The following is a 7,640-nucleotide window of genomic DNA, read 5'->3' on the forward strand; positions in this document are numbered from 1 at the left end:
GTGAATCCTCTCACCCTCCGCATCTCTGGCCTGTATCCCAGTTCTGCATGAATAAATAAAATCTTAAAAAAATAATTTAAAAAAAGTTAATTCTTAAAATTTATAAAGAAATATTCCACATATTTATATGACTGCATTTATAGGAAATGTCCAGAATAAACAAATGTACGAAAACAGATTCATGGTTACTAGGATAGGTGGAATGGGATAGGTGGAATAACTGCAGATAGGTATGGAGTTCCTTCTGGGGTTGATGGAAACGTTAAAGACCTAAAAACTCCTTAACAGTATTTTTTTTTTAAAGTGAATTTTGGCCCTCCCTGGTGGCACAGCAGGTTAATGTAGCACTAAGAAGCTAAAGCCACCTCAGCATGAGTTCGATCCCCACCCAGGCAGGTGACCACAGGGAGCGGCAGACCTCCCCTGATCCGCCCACTGTTCCCCTCAGCAGTGAACTTTTGTTGATCTCTCTGTTCTGCTCCCCATTCTGTCTCTGGCAAATCCTCTCACCACCTCTGTTCCTCTGGCCTGTACCCCAGTTCTGTATGCATAATAAAAAAATATTTAAAGAAAAAAAAAGTGAATTTTAGGGCCCTCACTGGTGGCACAACGGATTAAAGACAGCACTATGAAGCTAACTGAAGCCACTGCAGAAATGAATTTGATCCCCCGCCAGGGAGGTGACCCATATGGCGTGGCAGACCTCTCCTGTCTCTCCCGCTGCTCCCCTCAGCAGTGGATTTCAGGGATCTGCCTGTTCTGTTCCCCACTCTGTCTCTAGTGAATCCCCTGCACCTCTGCCTTGTACCCCAGTTCTTCTATGCATAAATAAATCTTTTTTAAGTGAGTTTTATGTTGTATAAATTATATCTTAGTAAAGTTATTAAAAAAATCTCAAATATGTTAAATCTAACTGGGGTGCTTAATTTCCTACAGAATATTAAGCTATCATCTCCAACTGGCCTTTATACAGAAAAGGGAGGTGCTACATCAACACTCCTATGTAAATTAGTTGGTAATTTTGATTAATCAAATATTGCCACTTATAGAAATTCTTGATTTTAAGGAAGAAGTTTGATTTGGGGGCCTCCTTGGTGGCACAAGCAGTTAAATTTCAGCACTATGATACTACAGGCAGCCACTGCAGCACAAGTTTAAATTCCCTGCCAGGGAGCTGACTGACATGGCCCAGCAGACCTCTCTCGAATCACTTGCTGCTCCCCTCAGCAGTGTATTTTGGTAGATCAATTCTGTTCTGCTCCCCACTCTGTCTTTAGTGAATCCTCTCACACACACCTCTGGCCTACACCCCAGCTTTTATATGCATAAATAACTTTAAAAAAAAAAAACCTTAAAAAAATTCAAAGTTTGGTTTTATCTTTCACCAGCACTACCAACAAACAGCAAAAAAGCACATCTGCACTTTTTTGCAGTCATACTGCATACATGACTGGCCAGAAGAACCCCCCCAAAAAAGCTCCAAAGATTTAAAAATAATCAGTAGTCCCAAAAAGCTCCAAAGATTTAAAAATAATCAGTAATCCAAGGATAAGAGATATTTTAAAAGTCAAGACTTCAAAAGGTTGGGAAGTCCCAGCTGGTACAGGGTGATAAGTCACAGCGCTATCAAACTATGCTTTGGCCAGCCACTTAAGCATGAGTTCAATCCCTGGCCACGGAGCTAACCCACATGGCTCAGCAGACCTCTCCCATCTGGCCTTCAGCAGTGTTTTTCAGTCGATCTGCCTGTTTCTGCTCCCCACTCTTGTTTCCAGTGAATCCTACCACACCCAACACCTGTGGCTTACACCCCAGTTTTCATATGCATAAATAAATAAAAATAAATTTTGGGCCCTCCCTGGTGGCACAACAAGTTAGGACACAGCACTGCAAGCTGACTGCAGCTGCCTCAGTGCAAGTTCGATCCTCAGCCCCAGAGGTGACCCACATGGCATGGAACAGGCAGACCAACAAAGCAATGCACTTCACTGATCTGCCTGTTCTGCTCCCCACGCTGTCACTGGTGAATCCTCTCACTGCCCCCACACTTCTGGCCTGTATACTCCAGTTCTGTATGCAAAAATAAATAAATCTTTAAAAATAATAATAAAGAAAATAAATAAATCTTTAGGCTTCTGTACAGCAAAAGAAAATTTTTGCACACTATACTACTTACAAGGAACTGATGACAAAGGTCTACAAAGAACTGAGACTCAGCAAGAACAAAGTAAACAATGTAGTCAAAAATGGGCAGAAAAGCTAAAAAGACACTTCTCCAAAGAGGAAATGCAAAAGGCCAACAGGCATATGAAAAATGTGCAACATCTCTTGTAATCAGGGAAATGGCATAGTAAGATACTACCTTACATACGTGAGAATGACACATATTAATAAAATTACCAACAAGAAATATTGCTGAGCATATGGAGAAAAAGGAACTCTCCTACACTGCTGGTAGGAATGCAAACTGGTCTACCAGTATGGAAAGCTGTGTGGAGGTTCCTCAAACTACTAAAACTGGAGCTTCCATATGATCCAGCAATTCCACTCCTAGGTAAAATAAAAATAAATATATATTTAAAGAGGAAAGACTTCAAAAGGTTGACTACTGTTTCCTAGTATGGCAATATAATAAAAATAGCCAGTTTCTAACACTAAAGCACAAATATCCAGAAATAAGCAATTTCTCTGATTTGGAGTTCATTCTTAAAGCGACTGATCAAATTCAGGGTGGCTCTTTTCAAATGCTGTCTTAATTTCAAGGTGATTAAGTTTATTGATTTCCTAAAAATTACAAGCTGAGGTAACACTCTATCTGAGGTTGATTAAGAAAAATTAAACATTCCTCTACCGTAGAGGATAACTAAAACAATACAAACTCTTAATTCTGTATTTAGTCTATAAAGTTTAGTTTTGTTACAAATCACCAACTACTTTTATGTGCAATTATGTAAATGATTTTTAAAGATTTATTTATTCATACAGAACTGGGGTACAGGCCAGCAGTGCAGGAACAGTGAAAGGATTCACCAGAGACAGAGTGAGGAGCAGAACAGGCAGACCAACAAAGTACAATGATGAGGGGAGCAGCCGGCAGGTCAGGTGAAGTTTGCCTTGCCATATTGCTCACCTCCGTGGCTGGGGATCAAACTCGCACTTAAGAGGCTGAGGCTAGCTTGCAGTGCTGTGCTTTAACCCACTGTGCCACCAGGGAGGGCCCTATAAATGATTCCTAAGTGCATATAAATGTAACTCAGAAAGTAAAGCACCACCTGAAACAAATATATTAAAAGTTTCAGAATTGCACATGTTCTATAATATCGTAATTCTGATTTCCAGATCTTTATAAGTAAAACTAAGGCAAAGAAGTTTTAACCAAAGTAGTATAAATTGTAACCTTTTAGAAATTAATCTGTGAAACATCAGACTCAAGTGGCAGAAAACCAGTGTAGTATTACAAACTACAACCGAAGTAAATTTTAGGGTAGTTTTATGTATATACACATTTCAAATTTTCCATTTACCAAAACAAAAACAATTAAGTGCAAAAAACTCAGATTGAACCCATTTAAATGCTGTGCACAGGTAACTATTTTTTTAATTAAGGTAAAAATGTGCAAGACAGTGAAAAGTTAGAACTTTCACATTTATGATTTGTCTGAATCCAGAAAACTCCAATGAAGTTATTAATGAGTTAATCAAAAATGCTTAAAACCAAAGACCTAATTTATGACCAAAACAACATGTATCTTATACATATCATTTTGTATGTAACTGCTATCAGTTTAAGAACAAAAACTCAAATTCTTATTACACACCAATTTTTAAGCATATACTTAAAGCACATGCTTCTGGGATACTATATTGGATTTTCTAAGTAAAGTGTAGCCAATTCAGCATATTCAGATGCCTCACACACACAAGTGTCATTCTGAATGCATAAATAAATAAAGCTTTAAAAAAATCAAATACAATCTTTTCTAAATGTTCTCAAAATTAATTTTTAAAAAAGCCATATAACACAAAATAATCAAATACTGGTCAATCTTACTGAATACTTCGAAAGTTGCTAAAAAATAACCATAACCTTTCATATACCAAATGCATTATTGTAACACAGACACTAATATGTGTATGCCTTAATATAATTAAACTATTTTTCTGAAACTTAAATGGTAATAGGGTCTAATTTCCACATTTCCTAATATACAATGGGCCCTGAAGTGTGAAAATTCTTCAGAAAAACAGAATTTGTATATAATCAGAAACTATGGTAGTAAATCGTAGCAAAGCATAATATAATCACTAGCAACTTATTCATTAGGTTACTTTTACTAAAGAAATAAAAGGTACTTGCTATTTATTAGTAAGCACACACTTCAGACTAAACAATACCCTGGGCATTTTACATCACTACAACTATTTGAAATAGTATCTGAAATGTTTTAGGTTTCAAATGTTCAGAATTGCATGTGCTTAAGCAGCACTGCCTCTCCTCTCCCCAGACACCATTTCTGGCTTCGGGAGCATTTTCGATTCCTAGCCCTTAAAAATTCAGGCTTAGCAAGCTCTCAGGTCCCTAGCAATTGTAGAAGTAAAATTTGAAGAACTTTTTTACTGCAGAAACTAACTGTAATCAAAGGGCCATCCTGCCTAGGAGTATGGCACAATACTCAGAATCCTGACTCGCCTCAAGTCCCAAGCACGTGTTTTCAGTTAATTGAACCCAACCCACTCAACCCACACAAACGCTAGAAACAACTCTTTGGCGGCAAGAAGCACTAGCATTTATACCATACCCTCGGAAGTGAAAAGGCCTCCTGCCATTCCCGAGGAGAAGCAGGCGCCGTCGACTATCTAGGGCCCACACAATCACTGCTTTTCAAGCGCAGCGGCCAGCTGGCCAAGCACCACGTGAAAAAAAAGCCGCAAGGAAAGCTCTTCCGGGGAAGAGGAGTCCCGACCGATCACGTGCCGCAGGCCGGAACCCGCAGATCACTCGGCTGGACCCGGCCGCATTCAGTTACCGTGGAGACGACTGAACCTGCCACCCAGCCCTCCCAGGCCAGCCCCCTTCCCAGCAGCCGCTACGCCGCCTCCAGGCACTTTCCTGCAGCCGAGCCGCGGCGTCGTGCCCAAGAAGAGGCAAAGCAGGCAGCGTTTGCCAGGAACTGCGCTGCAGAAGCCTGGCAAGCTTTACCCACACGCACGGATGGTGCTCCGTGGGTTCTAGTGTTCACTTGACCCACGTGTCTGTTCCGGCGACGCGAACCCTGCGAGAACGTTCTTCCCTTTGATGAAGCCGTACTTTGGTTACAGACATTGTTCTGCCGCCAGCTTAACCGCTCTATCCAGGCTTCCTTCAACCCTCCCTGATTCCACCCTCTCCACCTTCCTATTACCAGGGGGCCCGGGGTAAAGCAAAAATCTGCCAGCAACACACCAGCACTCTCAAGCCAACTCTAATGATCCCCAACTTCTCCATATTCTTCACACACAAACTCAATTATGGCTACTGGTCCTAGGAGGGATTTAATTATGCTACAGACCCACCTACACTGAGGGCAGTGACCTACTTGGCAATTTAACAGAAGCAAGAAGCCTCACAAACAGATAACTAGTAAAAGGTTGCTCTGTAGAGAGAAAAAGAAAATAACACCTGCTCTTCCCACCTGTTTTCCCCGCCCTCATCTCTGCACTTAAGAACCACCAGTCTTTTGTTTACCAAGTTCCCACTCTTATACAGTTCACTTCCTCACCCTACTTCTTTATTAAATTCGTGGTCCTGCCTCAACCAAATAGTCCGGAAATTACAAGCTAGAAGAAACGTTTGTACAGGTGTCAAGTGAAAACGTTGCACACAGTTCATTAGAAAGGCGACGTCTGCACCGTTTTTCTCGGAGTTTTCGAACCCCGGGACCTGAACTCTAAAACACAAAGCACACAAGCACAGCTTTCGACCTAGAGCCCCGCGCCCGGCTGGAAGTCGTCACGCGGATCGTACCATGCGGTGCGGCACCCCACGCACACGAGGGCAGAGCAGCGCTGTAGGCGCTTCTCACCCCGCCCGCCTCGTGGCCGCTCTCTCTGGCGTCGATGTTCCCAGCCAGTTAGCCGCGCGACGCGGAAGTGAGGCCGCGGACGCGCGCAAGGTGACATGCGCAGGCTCGCTCAGGAGACCATAGGCGCGCGCCAAAGGCCGCCCCGCGCAAGGCCCGGCCTGGCGGGGCGTGCGAAGATCGCTCAGCGGAACGCTTCTCACGCCGTTCAAATACACAAGAGCTTCAAACTCTCGAAAAACTCCAATCGGGCCAGTACTAAAGCGACGCCCTCCACCCATGCCCGAGAGTTACCGTGCGGGGCGTGGCCGGCCTCACCCGGAGTCCTTCACATCCCGCTGGGGGCGGGTTATTCTGTTCGTTTCGCACACCGTGTGTCCGCTCCAGCTGAAGAGTCTGCGCGCGCACCGAGCGCCCACGTCACCGCGCACGCGCTCCAACCCGCTCGGAGCCCGCCGCGCAAGCGCAGAAGGAGGCGCGAGCAGCACCTCCCTCGCCCCTCCCCCCAACACCAGGAGGCCAAACGGCCCCGGAGCAGCGACAAGACCCTTGGGACCCGCCCCTGGAGCTGAAGCCGCCGCCTTTCCGGGTCCCAGCAACCAAGAAAAGCCTACTGAAGCTTCCAGAATCAAGAAAGGCGAAGCAGAAGGAAAGCACCCCAATTCTCTCAGCCTCACACACGAAGCCTTCGTGAAAACTGTGAAACCAACGCCAGCGGGCTTTCTCCAGTGTGCCTTCCACGGTTTCCCTGGGGCTCCTCGCCGGCCCCGCCTCTGCCGCGCCCAGCCCCACCCACATGGGGCTCCTCAGCCCCCAGTGGTTCACTAGCCCATCTAACGAATTCGAGATCTTCCTCCCCAGTGTGCTGAGGGCTGGGAATGCGCCAGAACGTCGGGAAGCCTTGAGAGACCGGGTGACACCGGTGATCGAGTCTGCACTATCCACAACCGAAGAATACTAGGAAGGAGACCGCAAACCTCACTACCTAGTGGGAAGGGAAGAACAGTTGCTGTTAACTGACCAGAAACAAAGACGAAAGAGGTCCTGGTCAGACAGCAAAACGTGCAAACGAGAATTTTGCACGCGAGGGAGTATTAGCTGAGCCTTTGTGCTTGTGTACTATATTTTTATTTGAGCAAGATATTTAAACTGAGGTGCAAAGAAAAAAATCACCTAGTATCGGTATATGTAAGGTTGAACCAAGAGCATATTTCTTCCAACCAAACATCAAAAATTACCTTTCTTCCCTGCCCCTTACCAACCACTCTTTCTTCTATGCTACCAACACTAGTTTAAGGTGAACAAAAGTAGTAAAAAAGCAAATTGTGGTCCATTTTTCCAAACCATTTTCTTTCACTGTCAGAATTACTGAGAACCTACTATATTCTGGGTGACTTTTGTACAAAATGGTAGGAAGAAGGAGAATGAGATTAAAAGTCAACAAAAGGAGGCTTAACCAGCAGAAGTTGATCTGAGCATGGCTCCAGGACTATTAGGAAGGGTTTTCTTTCTCCCAAACCTGCTCCTCCTGAGGAAATATCTGACACCAAGAGGAGAAAATGGGCTGGAACTAGTATGACT

The 7,640-nt window shown here is 44.1% G+C and overlaps 1 protein-coding gene across 2 annotated transcripts in view; it reads right to left on the reverse strand.

The window, feature by feature from the left end:
- The window catches only part of MGA (MGA, MAX dimerization protein), a 100,788-nt gene extending 94,323 nt beyond the window's left edge, over positions 1-6,465 (reverse strand). For both annotated transcript variants that reach the window (XM_004687891.2, XM_004687892.1), the window contains exon 1: positions 6,354-6,465. The gene's annotated coding sequence lies outside the window, so the exon portion shown is untranslated. The remainder of the gene's footprint in view (positions 1-6,353) is intronic.
- Between the last annotated feature and the right edge of the window lie 1,175 nt (positions 6,466-7,640).

Source organism: Condylura cristata, unplaced genomic scaffold, assembly GCF_000260355.1.
Source record: "Condylura cristata isolate star-nosed mole 26May11 unplaced genomic scaffold, ConCri1.0 scaffold00023, whole genome shotgun sequence".
NCBI classification, from domain to species: domain Eukaryota; kingdom Metazoa; phylum Chordata; class Mammalia; order Eulipotyphla; family Talpidae; genus Condylura; species Condylura cristata.